At 43.7% G+C, this 18,770-nt stretch overlaps 1 long non-coding RNA gene across 1 annotated transcript in view; it reads left to right on the forward strand.

The window, feature by feature from the left end:
* The window catches only part of LOC144785415 (uncharacterized), a 329,154-nt gene extending 318,546 nt beyond the window's left edge, over nt 1-10,608 (forward strand). The window contains exons 2-3 of the long non-coding RNA XR_013601873.1: nt 6,680-6,706; nt 10,585-10,608. This is a non-coding gene — a long non-coding RNA (uncharacterized LOC144785415). The remainder of the gene's footprint in view (nt 1-6,679; nt 6,707-10,584) is intronic.
* Nucleotides 10,609-18,770: the final 8,162 nt, after the last annotated feature.

Below are 18,770 nucleotides of genomic sequence, written 5' to 3' on the forward strand. Positions count from 1 at the left end.
CCGAACATAATGCTGTGCGTAATTCGAGAAAACTTTTCTGACACTCTTCAGACCAAGGAATGGGATTGGGTGTATTTTTACACATTAATGCCACCAAGGGTTTGGCCAATAACGAAAAATTTGGAATCCACTGTCTACAGTACGATGTAATGCCCAAGAAAGCACGCACTTCTCTCTGTGTTCTTGGCACACTCAATTTCGCTATTGCCTGAATTCTTTCTGGGGTCAGTTGCATTCCCTCCTTCGATAAGAGGTGACCTAAGTAGGTCACTTCTTGTCGGCAATATTGAAGCTTGGAAAGTGACACCTTGTGATGCAGATCACACAGATGACGCAATAATGTCAATGTGGCCTTTTTAAAAATTTTCTTAGTATCTGCAGCAATGAGCAAATCATCCGCATATTGTACAAGAGTAGCAACTTTAGGTAAAACAATCGTGTCAAGCTGTGTTTTCAGAGCTTGACTGTATATTGATGGGCTTTCACAGTAGCCTTGAGGAGCGCGTTTAAAGCGGAAACTTCGACCTCCTAAACTGAAGGAAAAGATATCCCTGCTCTCCTCAGCAATTGGGATGCTGAAGAAAGCATTCTTTAGGTCAATCACGAAAACCACGAAGCAGAAGCTGGAATCATAGTCAATAATGTGGTAATGTCGGGGACAACTGGGAATTGTGGCACAACTATCTTATTCACTTCTCGAAGATCAATTACGAATCTGTACACAGGTGGCTGAGAAGGGTCAGTTCGTTTTAAAACAGGCAGAACAGGACTATTGCAAACGTTGCCTCGCGTTTCTTCACTCACATCCTTTTCAATCAATTCGTAAACAATCGCTAGCAAAGCTTTTTCACCCTCATTAGATATTCTGTATTGGGGAATTCGTGGCATTTTGACATTGGATTTCAATGTTACAACATATGGTGGAATTTCTAAAAGACCTACATCATTAGGACCAGTGGCCCAAAAAATATCTGGGAGAAGTGACAATTCTGCTGGAAGTGCGTCTCTCGACAAATACATGGGAAAAACTACTTTCTTACCTAAAGTAAGTTGTACTCCTGAAGGAGAACAGTACAAAGTCGCATACAACCTTTTTAACAAATCCAATCCTAGCAAATTTTCACCACAACCTGTTGTCGCAATAAGGGGTGCTTCGAATTCACAAGGACCAACAGAAAGAGATAAACCACGAAGCAGAAGCTGGAATCATAGTCAATAATGTGGTAATGTCGGGGACAACTGGGAATTGTGGCACAACTATCTTATTCACTTCTCGAAGATCAATTACGAATCTGTACACAGGTGGCTGAGAAGGGTCAGTTCGTTTTAAAACAGGCAGAACAGGACTATTGCAAACGTTGCCTCGCGTTTCTTCACTCACATCCTTTTCAATCAATTCGTAAACAATCGCTAGCAAAGCTTTTTCACCCTCATTAGATATTCTGTATTGGGGAATTCGTGGCATTTTGACATTGGATTTCAATGTTACAACATATGGTGGAATTTCTAAAAGACCTACATCATTAGGACCAGTGGCCCAAAAAATATCTGGGAGAAGTGACAATTCTGCTGGAAGTGCGTCTCTCGACAAATACATGGGAAAAACTACTTTCTTACCTAAAGTAAGTTGTACTCCTGAAGGAGAACAGTACAAAGTCGCATACAACCTTTTTAACAAATCCAATCCTAGCAAATTTTCACCACAACCTGTTGTCGCAATAAGGGGTGCTTCGAATTCACAAGGACCAACAGAAAGAGATAAAGGGTCAGAAATCGGATTTCTAACTGGGGCGCCAGAAAAACCTACAGAAACGTTCATTTCGCCAGACAAAGGTGCGCCAGGGAGTTTGGAGTGCATAATAGAACTCTTTGTAGCACCAGTATCCAACAGAAAAGGTTCTGACACACTTGATGTAATCACCTCAACGTAAGGTCCACTCTGATCTACTGGAACTGAAACAACTCCCTCTCTTTGCCTATGGCTGTCCTAGCAATCATTACCTTCCCAATGCTCATCTTCTGTGTAATAATCATCAACGTAGTATTGAGCTGTCCTGTCAGATACGTTATTTTGCTGATCAAACCTGTTCATAGAGTTTTGTGGTGGAAGGGGACGTGTGTTCTGAGGGGCGTTTCCACGCCCTCTACCTCTAGGTGCTTGCTGACTGCCACGACCTCTAACACCAGAAACTCCATTTGCACGTTGTAATAGAATAGGACAATTATACTTGAAATGACCCTCTTGTTTGCAATATAAACACTGGTTGGGGCCTACAGATACACAGGGTTGAGTATACTCGGTTCTTTGCGAGTTTCTCTGATACTGTTGAGGCTGCTGAAAAGTATTTTGGTAGTGATTCTGACCATTATTATTTTGATTACCACCACCACGTGGCGGATAGGCTTGCTGTAGCAAAACCTTTGTTTTTAGTTCTCTAGTTTTCTTTTCTACTCTATCTTTCTCATCTTTGTCTCTATTCTCGTAATATTGTGCAGTGGCCAATATCTGGGCTGAAGATGAGACTGCCCAAGAACTTTCTGAATCTTTTAATTTTTTACACAATTCTGGAAGCAGATTGTGCACGAATTTATCGACAAACAATCTCTGACCACCTTCTGTGGTCATATCTTGACCGCTGTGGTCAACGAATGTTTCTTCAAATCTGGTGAAGAAGTCTGAGACTGTTTCTTCTTTCTTCTGCTTGCAAGCAGACAACTTATCCCAATTTACGCGTATTGCAGGTATTATCATTTTCATGTAATCTACTATTTTACCAGGGAGTTCTGCTATCAAAGGCTCAGGCTTGGCACCACCAACTTGTCGGGCATCTGCAGCAGTAATATTAGCCCATGTGTCACCTAATTCCTGGTCATGATCTATATGACGAATTTTACCCCATAAAGGCTGTGGAACAACATTCCCAAATAACATATCGATATCGGCTAAATTCATTATTCATGACCCAGCAGTTTGCGACAACTCTTTATAGTACCCTGCAGGATTTTTACGCGGATCTGGTAATGTTTGTTTGAGTGCTAAAACTTCAGCTCGCTTCCATGGGACATGTACCCATACACGCTGAAAGTGTGGCAGAATAGGTGGGACAGCAGTCGTGTCACCCTCTCTCCATTGTGGGGGAACTTCTCTCATAGGGTATTGTCGCGCCTTTTTCCTACTGGATGTATTATGCTCAGATTGTGACTCAGAACTGCTCCCCTTACTCCGATATGATAACAACATTTCAACTGCTTTCTCCACATCTGGACCTACAATCATACCCTCTCCGAACTTAAACCGTACACGACACATCTCTCGTGGGATGCATTCCTGATCATTGTCTTCTAAATCCTCGCAAAGGAAAACACACATCTGTTCGAAAACATATCTCTGTGTCGCTGCTTCCCATTGATGGAAGACTTCCATGACAGACTGTACATCATATTTTACGGTGTCCATGACCCATTTCCGTGCTAAACTATTCAGTGAATCTCTCTCTTGATAATCAGGTAGTTGACTTCGCAACTGTCTTCTTCCCATGTTAGGGGTCGTAGTAGGCGACCCGAAAAGAGGTAAAAGAAGGTTAGTAACAGTGCTGGCCATTTTCTGCCGAATGGAAGGTGAAACTGAAGGACAAACAGATGGAAAAACGGGGTGAGACAAGGCAGGGGCAGAGATAGCAGAAGAGGTATCAGGGGAAATAGAGGGGGCACTAGGCAAAATCGTAGAGGGAGCATTAGGAGACGTAAAAAGTACAGTAGGCAAAATCGTAGAAAACACAGGTGAAACAGAGGTGGTCGGTGGGCCTGGAGGAGGCTGCACCGAAGAAGTAGGAGCCAGCTGAAGAACAGCTGGTGGGTGCTGTGGAGGAGCAGGAGGCGTAGTTTGCGCAACTAAAGGTTGCGGGGGTGCTGTGGCATTCTGCGCATAGGGGGGTGGTGAATTTAGTAAATGCGACATTAATGGGTCTTTTTCATGCTTTATTGCTGCCTCTTGCTGAAGAGACGGCAAAACTGGATAACACTTATCTATTGCCATTTTACGTTGCCTGTGCAACTGCTCATTCATCTGCTCTTCTTCATTATCTTTAAACTGCACAGCAGCTTGCAATACTGATAGTCCCCCTTCTCTCTTATTTTTCTTAGCTAATTTAATTTTTTTTGTTTGGCTTCTTTACGCCATAAGCGGAAAGAGTCAAACATTGCTGGCCGGGCTTTCTTTTTAAATAGTTTAACTTCGAGGTTGTCTAAGATTTCAGAATCAAAGCTACCATATTGGGGCCATTTTAGAACACCATCTTTCCTGGTGTATTTAATCCATACTTCATTGTAGGTGATGGGGCCTACCCCATGTTTCACATATAGCTCGTAAGTCGGAGTTCCAACTGGAGGAACCGGACATGAGTCCTCCAATCGGGAGTCCCTATTATTACCACCAAGACAAAACAAATTCCCAAGTCTATGACTAAGCATCTTCGCTCTCTAGTCTAGTTACAAACTTCAAAGGATTATCGATTACGATATTTCTCGTGAATACACGAGTCCTTCGGTTTTGGTGCTTGCAAGTACCAACACAAAACTTTGTATACCAAAGATACCAAAACTAAGACCAACTAAGGACTGGGAGACGCTCCACTTACACTTAACTGAAATATCGATGACGTCACCAGAAGACTCGTCTTAGTGTTTCGCTCTACCAAACTTCAAGGGTCCAAATCAGGGCGATAGCCAGGGCAGCAGTCCTTGTAGCCGTCGGGAAGCGGGGAACCTCGCAGCAAAGACCTTCGGACCACGTCGACATGCAGGGGTCGATGAGGTGTTGGCCGTCCTCCGGAATTTCCACACGAAGCTCCTCACGATCTTCAGGCTGACTGGTACCACTGGAATCGCCCCAAACGTTGGGCGCCAGCTGAGGTACTGGGTTTTTAAGAACCGGCACAGAACCGGTAACCCAGCGGTGCCAGGGAATACACACCCAGAGACCTCGGGTTCTTCCTGATCCAGACCTACAGAAACTCAGAGTCTTCTAGGTGAAGTCAAAGATTGGTTTATTGACTGCAACCAAGGTAACAAGTGTCCTAGAAGTACAACACGGGTATATTCTCAGGAGACTGCACACCCTTACAAAGTCAGGCTTCTCTTTTTATACACAATTTTGGGCTTCAGGCAAAACATTCTTGGTTGTAAAGTAAATCGTTAACATACTTCTAGTACAAAGAGAAAGCAGAGTCATGATGACATGTCCATATTTCACTTCGTGCTGCCTACAACAAATCATTTGGCAAGGCCCAACATTTCATCAGATATCACTGTACCCCTAATAAAAACGGGCACCTCCCCACCATAAAGTAAGTGAAGCAGAAGAGTGGAGATAGATGTGAGCGAGATATGGCAGGTGTGCACCCTGAAATGGCTTTATGGTTTGTTGAGCCTAGATGCTATCTTGCTCGGCCACTGGGAGGGGAACTGACTTAACGAGTTCGGCCTGGGGCAATGGTTCCAACTTGTACAGGTCATGGAAAAGTCGATTAAGGAGTATGTGTCCTTGTGGAATCGAATTCAGCTGGATTAAGGCCTATGTAAAGGGCAACACATAAATGGAAGGCAAGGGTTTAGAACTCAAATGACGATTTCGGGGTGAAATCGTCACTCGAATGTGCTGAAAATATATGTACATGATGTACTCGTCATTCTCGGTCTTTCGATACCAAACTCGTCATGTTTCGACGAAGTTTTAATTCTCGAGTCCAGAATAATTACACAAATCTAGATTTCCAGAACCTCAAGCCGGCATTGCTTTTGGACAAAGGGTGCTGCAAACATGCAGCTCCCTCTTTCCAAAAGCAATTCTGCTCCACTTCATGGAATTGAGAGCATTTTCAATGCTCTTGCCTCCATGAATCGGAGTAGTGTTTGCTATGGCAAAGGCGGAAGAAGTGCTGTTGGAGGGGGGCTGCAAGGCCCCCTTCAACAGATACGAAGCCCTGAGGAAGTAGAGGTCCCCGCATTTTAATTTAATATAGCCTCAGGGAGGTGTCAATCCCCAGGTGTCAAGGAGGAAATGTGCTCTTACAAGGAACTTGCACAGGAACAGAAGTCACTATTTCCCAATACCCCCTCAGAAATACTTTGGAGGCTGATATTAATCTAGTCCATAACAGACGCCAAAGGGAATTTGGATAAAATAACCAATAAGAATAGACTGTCCTGGAATTCTGGCTTCTGTCCTCTCTCTCTCTTATTCAGACTCGTTCTTCATAGTGTTCTGATAGAGGAAACCTAGAAAACATGAGAGTTACTGTCATTCCTATTCTATCTCTACTCTATTACCTAATATTGTTCTTCTCTCACCGTCTAAACCTACCCAAACTTCCTGGATACTGAGCCTCTCTTCTGTTCTTGTATTCTGTTTATTGCACTGTTATACTACTATGTTAGTTTCTGTGTTGCTTTTAGGCAAGAGCTTTAAAGGAACTGAATACACAATAGTTACCTTTCATACTTCTCTTTTCCTATTCAGCTTTTAGTTCTAACTCTTTTATTGTGTAGAATAACCTACCTCTGTCTCCTAAAATACTTTCATAATCTTACTCAGTCTTATATGTCTTTCTTCTTATTCACTGAAACTTTAAATACATTCCCAATATCCTTTTTTATCACTTGTGTTATCTTTTCTTTTCAGGACGTTAACAAATGCATGTGAAGCAAGGTAAGTCTTTTGTTTTTCTTTTGTCTTGACAGTATTTTTTCTTGTGTACATTTATATACAACAGTTTTTTGTTTTATGCCTCAAAAGACTAGATTATACAATTGGTTATTCACGCTATTTGTATTGCCCAGCCACTTAGCTGCCACTTAGCTGTGAGTGATTTTCTCTCTCGTCCACTGGGAACTTGGCCGACTGACGCCGCTTGACTTCCTTCTTTCAGGAGACCGTTTCTATGGACTCTATATAATAGAGGAGGCATTCTGATGAGAACTATACTCCCTCAAACTCAATCTTGCCGTAGGCTGAGTGCATAGGCTACACATCGCAAAGCACAGGAGATAACCTTGACCGGGCAGGACTAGGACGGAAGTTTGCAAAACCTATAAAGCTTTTAACCTCTTTTACAGTTGAGGGCGACCTCTAGTCAATCACCGCTTTCATCCATGTTTATTCCCATTGGAGAGAGAATAAAAACCAGAAATTTCACTTGAGAGACATTGAAAGCGCATTTTTCTAATTTTACGAACAATTTGTTCTCTCTGAGTTTCTGCAACACCATTATCACCTGTTCTTGATGTACATTCTTGTCTACTGAATAAATCGAAATATCATTGATATATACAATTACACTTTGATCGATTAATTCACTGAGGACATCATTTATAAAATGTTGGAAGGGGGCCGGCACATTAAAAAGTCTGTACGGCATCACCTGGTACTCGAACAGTCTGAATCCAGTTTTGAAGGCCGCCTTCCATTCAGTGCCTTCTCTGACTCTAATTAGATGGTAAGCACCTCGTCAACTAAGTTTTGTATAAATTTGTGCTCTCTTGACCTGGTCCAAAAAGACTGAAACGAGGGGCAGAGGATATAGATTCTTTTTTTGTGATTCTGTTAATTGCACGATAATCGATACAAGTTGTCAAAACTCCTTCTTTTTTGGTCACGGAGAACAAATGCGACAATACAGGTGATTGAGAAGGCCAAAAAAATCCATTAGCCAGCTATTTGTTCAAGTACTCTTTCAAATGTTGGTGTTCTTTTTCAGTCAGCGCGTATACCTGACTGCAGGGTAGATTGGAACCCGGTTCCAACTCTATCTTGCAGTCATAAACGCGATGAGGGGCAGTTGTTCCACTTCTTATCATTGAAGACATCTTCAAATTCTTGGTATTCAAGAGGTATTTTCCTTAGAATCGATTATACACACAGAACCTCCTGTAGTACACAATGAGATCGCAGGATTACATCTCTTCACACCTTTCAATCCTCCAAAACAATTTCCCTTGCAATAGTCTGACTCCATCACTATGGTCTGGGCACTCCAGTTGATGATAGGATTGTGCTCGGTGAGCCATGGTAATCCCAAAATGAGAAAACAGCAATGCCCCTGCGCTATACAATATAGATATGTAATTTTTTTGTGTTAAGAGTATCATTACTGTCAATAGAAAAGCATTGGAGCACCACCAATATCATTCAACATTTGAACATTTGACGAACAGGTTTGACAAAATAGAGGTTTCAATAGGTTCCGTTGTTGGTGTGATAGTTCTGTTTATTGTTCCTATATAAGGGCCAACACGTGTTTCATCGCAGGGAAACAGACTGCGAATCTTCAGGGCCTCATAGTTGAAGGGCGTAACCACATCGGTTTAGTGTGTGGTATGGAATCCTGTGTCCGGAGTTTCCAATAAATATGTCAACAATAAGCTCCGCGAGACCTGATGAGTCTCGATGGTTACAAAATAATATATGAACCGGGAGGAGAATAAACAGGTTACTTCAGATGGCAACGCTGTATCTTACGAGGCAAGGCGGGTGCACCTCCTCACTGTTGGTCTCCCTCTTGTATTTCCCGGCGCCGTTTTCCAAAGACGGTCCAGCTTATTGTTGACATATTTATTGGAAACTCCGGACACAGGATTCCATACCACACACTAAACCGATGTGGTTACGCCCTTCAACTATGAATTTTGGTATAGCTCTCAACCCCACCTTAGCCAACAAATTTTATATCACAAAAATTTCCTGTGGCCCCCGAGTCAATCATCACAGAAACCTAAGTCAGGGTCACTTGTCAAAATTCTATCATAGACAGAATCCTATGCTGTGAAGATGTCTGTAAGGTATATGCCACTCAATGTTCGTTTGGAGTTGTCTCTTGATTCGCATCCACCTGTCCAACTCCTCCTAAAGGTGGTACTGTGAGTTTTCCTTTGGCTTTAACAAGGTTTTTGGCTTCTTTGGGCAATCTCTAATGAAGTGACCGTTTGAACTGTTGTACAAACACAAGTTGTTGACTCCTCTTTTATCCTTCCTTTCTTTTTTTAATGGACCTCTTATTGTTACAATTTGCATGGGCTACGTGCCTGATGACCCTTCTGTAATTTTACTGTTTTCAACTCTGACTCTATCAAATCTTGGGATGGTTGGTTTGAACTCTCTTCTCTATTCTCCTTTCCTCTCACCTTGATGCAAATCCATCTCCAAGACCAGATCCACCAGGGCTGAGATTTCAGTGAGACGAATTGGAATCTGGGCGAGAACATCTTTCAACTCATATTTTAGACCTCTATAGAACACTGCTTCTCTTTTACTCTGGCCAATTTTTCTCCACAACAAGTGTATTGAATTGGCTCAAATAAGCTATAAGGTCTCTGTTTCCTTGCTGTAACTCCAGTAGTTTGTTATCTACTACCTGAGCGATTTTCCGTTGATCGAATATACAAAGAAATTCTTCTTGAACTCTTCATAATTATGCAAGATTGCCTCATCCCTAGCTACTAATGGCATTGACCATGACGCTGCATCACCGCTTATGTATGATAAGATAAACGCCACTCTGGATTGCGCGTCAGGGAAAATGAAGAACGTCACATGAAATGCATTGAGCCTTGTGTTAGGAATACTAGTGCCTTTTGTGGGTCTGCACTTAAACGTTCTGGAGGGGCCCAAGGTATAACAGGGGACAATGAGTGTACCACTTGCTAGTTAACCTATTTGAACTCTCGGGGGAAGGCCCTATTGCTTCTTTACCAGAGCTAGCTTGTTGTCCAACTCTCAAGGCTAACTCTGCTGATTCTTTACCAGAACGTACTACTTCTTGTCTGAGAATTTGTTTTTTTTCTCTTACTGCAACTAGCTCCTTTTGAATTGCTTCCAGGACCGCTCCTAGGGTTTATAAATCAATTCCTTTGGCCAATCTGTTTGGGTGCAAGTGAAACACGTGGGCACCACACTCTGTCAAGGAGGAAAGGTGGAACTTGCACTGGAACAGAGGTCGCTATTTCCCAACACCCCCTCAGAGATACTTCGGAGGCTGATATTAATCTAGTCTCCAACAGACCCCCAAGAGGGAAGGGAGAATTGGAAAAATTAACAAATAAGAAGAGATTGTCCTGGAATTCTGGCTTCTGTCCTCTCTCTCTCTCTTATTCAGACTCATTCTTTATAGTGTTGTGATAGAGGAAACCTAGAAACATGAGTTACCATCACTCCTATTCTAAATCTACTAACTTACATAATAGTGTTCTTCTCTCAACGTCTAAACTTACTCAAACTTCTTGGATACTGAGCCACTCTTCTGTTCTTGTATTATGTTTCTTGCACTGTTACACTACTATGTTATTTTCTGTGTTGCTTTGAGGTGAGAGGTCTTACGGAACTAAACTTACAATAGTTATCTTTCATACTTATCTTTTCCTAGTCAGCTTTTATTTCTAACTCTTTTATTATGTAGAATAATCTACCTCTATCTCCTAAAAGACTTTCTTAATCTTGCTCAGTCTTATATGTCTTTCTTCTTATTCACTGAAACTTTAAAGCAATTCCCAATATCCTTTTTTATCACTTATTTTATCTTTTCTTTTCAACAGGTTATTTAAGATTTGCCCACGAAGGTAAGTCTTTTGTTTTTCTTTTGTCTTAACAGTATTTTTTCTTATGTACATTTATATAACAGTTTTTAGTTTTATGCCTCAATAGACTAGGTTATACAATTGGTTATTCACACTATTTGTATTGCCAAGCCACTTAGCTGTGAGTGATTTTATCTCTCTTCCACTGGGAACTTCGCCGACTGACGCCGCTTGACTTCCTTCCTCGAGGAGACTGTTTCTATGGATGCCAGATAATAGAGAAGGAGTTCTGACAGGAACTATACACCAATAAAGTTATGGGGTTGGCGCACAGGCTTGGGGTGCAAATGGTTGAGTTTTTGTGGCGTGCTCCCAAGGTATCACTCTCTACCTCTTAGAGTGATGAGTTCAAGTAAATAGAAGTATCCACTGGTTAGGGGATAACCCTCTGGGCACTGCTCATATCCCGCTATGTTGCGTTTGAATCTTAAATGAAATAATCAAATGAAAGTATTGAGATAGCTTGCTTGTATTTCTTTAGAAGAAAATTGTATTCATTGACTTCTATATTATTGGTTGGTTGTATGCTTAATAAATCTTTACATCTTCAATTTTTCCATTTTCGAAAAAAAGGCGTTCCCAATGCATTTCGTGCATCAAATGCACTTCATCAGGGGTAATCTAAACATAAAGAAAAATGAACTAATTTAGAGGATAACATCCTACTGGATCGTAGGTACACAATGTTGAATGATGACATTATTAATATATTCTGAAAGATGAGGGATGCACACCTGTTATCAACAATTTTTTCCATGTTCATAGCCATTGAATTAGTGATAGCGTGCAGATTGGTATGTGGCATGCCCAATTGCCACCTGGTATGACCTAGGTAAATACAAATGGGACACGTTCATGCCCCAGCCAAATGCACAGCTTTACGCCGCCCTTGTGGCATTCAAAACTTAAACCATTTGTTATACAAATCTTCATTTTTTAAACATGACTTTTTTCTCCACTTATATGTTCTTATTCCATTCTAAATGTCCACGTGTGGAATTTTCTTGGCCTTTTTTCAAGTTTCTTATATTTATTCTGTGCCCATCCGGACCTCTTCAATAAATAAGATAAATGCCAGGCTCATTTCAGGCAGTGTTTATTCCATTAAAAACCCAATGCATTTCGGGCGACACAGCGCCCTTCTTCGGGGGTCAATAAAAAATGATCAAACATGTACCAATTAATCATCCATCCTCAAAATTACATATTTGGTCAAAACAAATCAACCCACTTAATGCTGTGAAAATGTAGCCTTACAACCGAGACCATTTCTATACTGTTAGCCCAAGGTGATCATAGATCTTTCTCTTAGAACATTATCATGCTTATACATGGTAACCCCCTCCAATGTTATCATTAGGTATGGGCGAAATTTGCGAATTCGCGTTCCGCGAATTCGCACGAAAAAATGAATTTGCAATCCGCAAAATCCGCGAATTCGTGCAAAGTTGCGGATTTTAGTTTTTTTGCGCGTTTGCGGGGTTTTTTGCGTGTTCGCGGGGTTTTTTGCGTGTTCGTGGGGCTTTTTGCGTGTTCGCGGGCCGCTTGCATGGCGAAGTTACCCATGCAGTCGTGTATGGGCACAGCACCCTCTGGTTCACCACTGCCACCCTCTGGTTCATCACTGCCACCCTCTGGTTCACCCCTGACACCCTCTGGTTCACCCCTGACACCCTCTGGTTCACCCCTGCCACCCTCTGGTTCACCACTGCTACCCTCTGGTTCACCACTGCCACCCTCTGGTTCAGCACTGCCACTCTCTGGTTCAACCCTGCCACCCTCTGGTTCAACACTGTCACCCTCTGGTTCACCACTGCCACCCTCTGGTTCACGACTGCCACCCTCTGGTTTATCACAGCACCTCTGGTTCACCACTGCCACCCTCTGGTTAACCACTGTCACCCTAAGGTTCAGCACTGCCACCCTCTGGTTCACCACTGCCACCCTCTGGTTCACCCCTGCCACCCTCTGGTTCAGCACTGTCACCCTCTGGTTCACCACTGCCACCCTCTGGTTCATGACTGCCACCCTCTGGTTCATCACAGCACCTCTGGTTCACCACTGCCACCCTCTGGTTAACCACTGTCGCCCTCTGGTTCAGCACTGCCACCCTCTGGTTTACCACTGCCATTCTCTGGTTCAACACTGTCACCCTCTGGTTCACCACTGCCACCCTCTGGCTCCCCACTGCCACCCTCTGGTTTATCACAGCACCTCTGGTTCACCACTGCCACCCTCTGGTTAACCACTGCCATCCTCTGGTTCAGCACTGCCACCCTCTCGTTCACCACTGCCACCCTCTGATTCACCCCTGCCACCCTCAGATTCACCCCTGCCACCCTCTGATTCACCCCTGCCACCCTCTGGTTCACCCCTGCCACCCTCTGGTTCACCACTGCCACCCTCTGGTTCAGCACTGTCACCCTCTGGTTCACCACTGCCACCCTCTGGTTCACGACTGCCACCCTCTGGTTCATCACAGCACCTCTGGTTCACCACTGCCACCCTCTGGTTAACCACTGTCACCCTCTGGTTCAGCACTGCCACCCTCTGGTTCACCACTGCTACCCTCTGTTTCACCCCTGCCATCCTCTGGTTCACCACAGCCACCCTCTGGTTCATCACAGCACCCTCTGGTTCACCCCTGCCACCCTCTGGTTCAGCACTGTCACCCTCTGGTTCACCACTGCCACCCTCTGGTTCACGACTGCCACCCTCTGGTTCATCACAGCACCTCTGGTTCACCACTGCCACCCTCTGGTTAACCACTGTCACCCTCTGGTTCAGCACTGCCACCCTCTGGTTCACCACTGTCACCCTATGGTTCCCCACTGCCATTCTCTGGTTCACCACTGCCACCCTCTGGTTCACCCATGCCACCCTCTGGTTCCCCACTACCACCCTCTTATTCACCCCTGCCACCCTCTGGTTCACCCCTGCCACCCTCTGGTTCACCACTGCCACCCTCTGGTTCATCACAGCACCCTCTGGTTCAGGACTGTCACCCTCTGGTTCACCACTGCCACCCTCTGGTTCAGCACTGCTACCCTCTGGTTCACCACTGCCACTCTCTGGTTCACCACTGCCACCCTCTGGTTCACCCATGCCACCCTCTGGTTCCCCACTGCCACCCTCTGGTTCACCCCTGCCACCATTTGGTTCATCACTGCCACCCTCTGGTTCACCCCTGCCACCCTATGGTTCACCCCTGCCACCCTCTGGTTCAGCACTGCCACCCTCTGGTTCAGCACTGTCACCCTCTAATTCACCCCTGCCACCCTCTGGTTCACCACTGCCACTCTCTGGTTCACCACTGCCACCCTCTGGTTCACCCATGCCACCCTCTGGTTCCCCACTGCCACCCTCTGGTTCACCCCTGCCACCATTTGGTTCATCACTGTCACCCTCTGGTTCACCCCTGCCACCCTCTGGTTCACCCCTGCCACCCTCTGGTTCAGAACTGCCACCCTCTGGTTCAGCACTGTCACCCTCTGATTCACCCCTGCCACCCTCTGGTTCACCCCTGCCACCCTCTGGTTCAGCACTGCCACCCTCTGGTTCAGCATTGTCACCCTCTGGTTTACCCCTGCCACCCTCTGGTTCATCACTGTCACCCTCTGGTTCATCACTGCCACCCATTAAAAGCCATTGTAATTTGTAATATCAATACAGCTAAGTCACATAAATACAAAACATGCAAGACCTAATGCATTGCAAATGCTTGTTTGTACTTTGTCATCTACGAGATCTTTGCAATGTTTCAAAAAAGAGAAAGAGAGAGAGAGGGAGTGAGAGAGAGAGTGAAAGAAAGAAAGAAAAACCAAAGAAAGAAAGAAAAGAGAGAGAGGAAGAAAGAAAGAGAGAGACAGACGGAGAAAGAGCAAGAAAGTGAAAGTGAAAGGGAGAGTGGGAAAGAGAGGGAGAGAAAGAGAAAGAGAGAGTAAGCGAGAGAGGGGAGAGAAAGAAAGAAAGAAAGAAAGAAAGAAAGAAAGAAAGAAAGAAAGAAAGAAAGAATGAAAGAAAGAAACAGGGAGAGAATGAGAGAGAAAGAAAGAGAGAGACAGCGAAAGAGCAAGAAAGTGAAAGAGAGAGAGAAAGAGAGAGAGAGACATGGAAAGAGAGAGAGAAAGAGAGAAAGACACACAGAGAGGGAGAGAGAGAGAGGATGAGAGAGACAAAGAGAAAGAGAGAGAGAAAGAGGCAGAGTGAGAGAGAAAGAAAGAGAGAGAAAGAGAGAGAGAGCGAGAAAGAGAAGATGTGAGACAGAGAAAGAAAGAGAGGGAGATAGAGAGAAAGAGAGAGAGAACAATGGAGAAAAAAGAGATAAGCAGAGAAAGAGGAGGAACTTGAAAGAGAGAGAGAAAGAGATAAATAGAGCAAGAAAGGAGAGGAAGAGAGAGATAGATAGAGAGAAAGAGAGAGAAAGAGAGGGAGAGAGAGAACGAGAGAAAGAAAGAGAGGCCGGATCTCTGAAGGGCCAGATTCCTGAGTTGCCCCTACAGAACATACAGCTTTTTATTTTTAGCAAAATGCATATGAAAATTGTGCTGTAAAGGTCTCTTTTAGTTTAACCCCTCCTGACAACTCAAAATGGGTGTATTTGCCATCCTCTCCCTTCTTCCTGTTTTTTTATATCTGTAAGTGCATCTTGATGAGGTTTAATTCCTGGGACAGGTGCCTTGTTGCCTACTTGTAACTATTCTCTGACCCTGCTTCAAGGGTCAGAGCAGGGTCAGAGAATAGTTGCAAGTAGGCAACGAGGCGCCAGGAAGCACTTAGCAGCAGGTGCCCAAGTTGAAGTTAATTTCTTTGTAACACTTTTATAAAAGGTTACAAAGAAATTAGGTTCAACTTTTGCACCTGCTGCTGTAACCCTTGCTTGGCTGAAAATTCGTCCCCGCTGATTCATGGATTTTACCGCGATTTGCCGAGATTCACGGATCGCGAAATAGCGGAAAATCTGCAAATTCGCCCGCGAACTGATTTTACGCCCACCCTTAGTTATCATAACCTAAACAGAATCAACAGTATGCATGAGTGTCTTTTCTTTCTCTTAATCCTCTATCACCCTCTCCCATCGTTGACCCTCGTTGTATGTCAACATTGAAATTACCGCTTCTATGTCAAACGGTTCAACCCTCTGACTCATTGTGCAGAAGAAATCTTTTCGTAGTATAAACACGAACCTGCTGGCACACCTTAACTCTCCATTATACTCGTTTCTTACGGAAGTGCCTCCTGTTGCTACTTTTCATATTGAACACTCGTGGTTTCTACCTGCACTACGATTCCCCCTTATTTTAAATGCTCTTAATAGTCCAAAGGTCCTCTACGGTCACATACCTGCCGAGTAGATCGAAAAGCCTCACACCTCATTGCTAAACCCCTCCAGTAAACTATATCTCCCACAATGCATAATCACAGTAACCCTTTGTCATTCTATCCCATATTTTTTCACGAGTTACTGATTGTGTTTGAAACGTTCTACTTTTGAATCCGCTGGAATCATTGCCTCTTACAAAGACCCTCTTACAAAGAGAAAATCATTGGATTTATTTTCTGAACTCATTGAAACCGAATAGACTCAATGACAGATTGGAATTTGCGTGCTATCTTTAAATACTTCAGCATTATTATACTGTAATTTCATGTAATGTTTATTGCACAGTCAATTTATGAAGTTTTGTTATGAGTTTTAGACAGGTATTGACAGCGATGATACTCTGCCTGATATGTTCTCACACTCACCTTATGATTATAGTCCATTTATCACCACATTTGGTTTCACCTTTCCAAGATGGCCCCCACACTGACCCTTTGGAAACCTCTCATCCTATTTCGATTTCCAAACACTTTAAGCCGAATGAAAATCGGGTCGCATCTGATTCCGGCATGACTGCGGCAGATGCAGCCAACACCTAATAACTCACATGCATGACGGTAGGTAAGAGGTTTCACCTCCATATTTGAATAATCCCCGAATCCATCACGCAGGTTTCGTTGTATAGTATGCACATTTACCAACAGCATTTGTCCACTTTTACTTTATAGCACGGATAAAGTCTCTACTTTCAAAGTCTCTACTTTTATACTTTTTTACACTCGTTTTACACCTGAACCTGTCACGCTGGTTGTTTAGCCGGCACATCAACTAACTTTACTCGCTGACTTTTGCTTTTTAACACAGATTTATTTTACAATGCATGCCGCACCCTAACGATTTGCAGACACAATTCGAATTATTCAATAATTACCACAAACCATCCATGATTACTAGAGCATTTTCAAGAATCTAATTTAATGTTATATTAATAATGTCATCATTCAACATTGTATACCTACGATCCAGTAGGACGTTATCCTCTAAATGAGTTCATTTTTCTTTATGTTTAGATTTCCCCATATGAAGTGCATTTGATGCACGAAATGCATTGGGAACGCCTTTTTTTCGAAAATTGAAAAATTGAACATGTAAAGCTTTATTAAGCATACAACCAACCAATTTTATAGAAGTCAATGAATACAATTTTCTTCTCAATAAATACAAGCAAGCTATCTCAATACTTTCATTTGATTATTTATTTTAAGATTCAAACGCTACATAGCTGAATATGAGCAGTGCCCAGAGGGTTATCTCCTAACCAGTGAGAACTATACACCAACAAACCTCATTCTTTCTGTTGGCTGAGTGTGCAGGCTCCACATCAGAAAGCACAAGAGATAACCAAGACCTGACCGGTACTAGGACGGAAGGAACAGAACGTCAACTAAACCGCCGATAATCTAAGGGACCTAAAGGATTACAACGGAGCAAAGGGAAAAAGGTACCGGTGAGGTGAATTGCTTCAGTGAAGTGCACAATTAGAAGGAACTGTGAACTTCACTAAGATTCCAAAAGCCCTCGAGATGAAAACCAATTGGACCGCGTATCTGTTAGGAGTTTCGGTAGCCATCTTGGAATCCCTTTTGGGCCATAACCTGTTCCAGGTGCGCCTCCCCGATTGACCATTTCTCCTCTTGTAGATTTTACTGGCTTGTACAGTGCAAACAGTTTCTGCTAACTGGTCTGGAGGCCTGACAACAGGGCTGCATGGGGACACTAGAGCACCCCCATGCATTTTTATTTAATATAGCCCCATGAAGGTGGTGGTCCCTGGGGCAGTGGTGGGGTCTCCTACATTTTACTATGTTAGCCCTGGGGAGGTGGCGGTCCCCGGGGCTGTGTGTGGGGGCTGGAGCCCCCAAACATTATGTTTTAATATAGCTCCAGGGAGGTGGCAGTCACTGAGGCAGTGGTGTGGGGCCAGGGGCCCCATGCATTTCACTTAATCAGCCCCCCAGAGGTGGCAGTCCCCCGGGCTGCGGAGGACAACTCTGGGGCTCCACATCATTACTTTTTATTGCCTCCAGGACCTGGTTCACCCGGGGGTCTAAACTAAACGAAGTGTGGGAGACTCTGACTTTGTTTATTTTCAGCCGGATTCACGGATCCAGCGTGACTTCCGCCAAATGTTTTAAAAACAAATGCTTTATTGGGCATTGGGGGCCCCTGTGGGACCCCATGAAAAGGCCTAGGGGATCAGCATGTTCCCACCCTGCTCCCTGTTCTTTTTTAATGTTTCTTCTTGTGACTCAGTTGGCAGCCAATCAGACCTCAGGCACGAGATCGGGAGGGGTTTCAGATCCACCGAGGCCACAGTTGTATATCTGAGAAATCTTTACATTTTTCAGCAACTACTGAACTGATTTATACCATTTAACTAAAAGAGTGCTTTCTGAACCACTAGAAAATCATACAGGGTAGCCCTGCGGGAGGCAAAGATAGAATTGGACAAATCATGCTGACAACAGATTAAAGAAGAATGTTCATCTAAAGATGCTAATCTGTTTTGGAAATTGGTCACCTGGGGGGAGCAAATCTGGTCCATGCTCTACTGCAAACCATATTACTGGCCAGGTATAGTATGATCACTTTTGGAAGCTCTATTCAATGCCAGAGGCTACCCCATCTGTGGATCCAGATGACTCCAACTGGTTTGTTGCAGAAGTTGAGTGCTATAACTTGGTGGAGATAGAAGCTAGGATAAGCAAAATAGTTCCCTCTAAAGCTTGGGACCAGACGGCTTGCCAGGTGATCTCTTCCT

The sequence above is a fragment of the Lissotriton helveticus genome, chromosome 10 (genome assembly GCF_964261635.1).
Source record: "Lissotriton helveticus chromosome 10, aLisHel1.1, whole genome shotgun sequence".
NCBI lineage: Eukaryota > Metazoa > Chordata > Amphibia > Caudata > Salamandridae > Lissotriton > Lissotriton helveticus.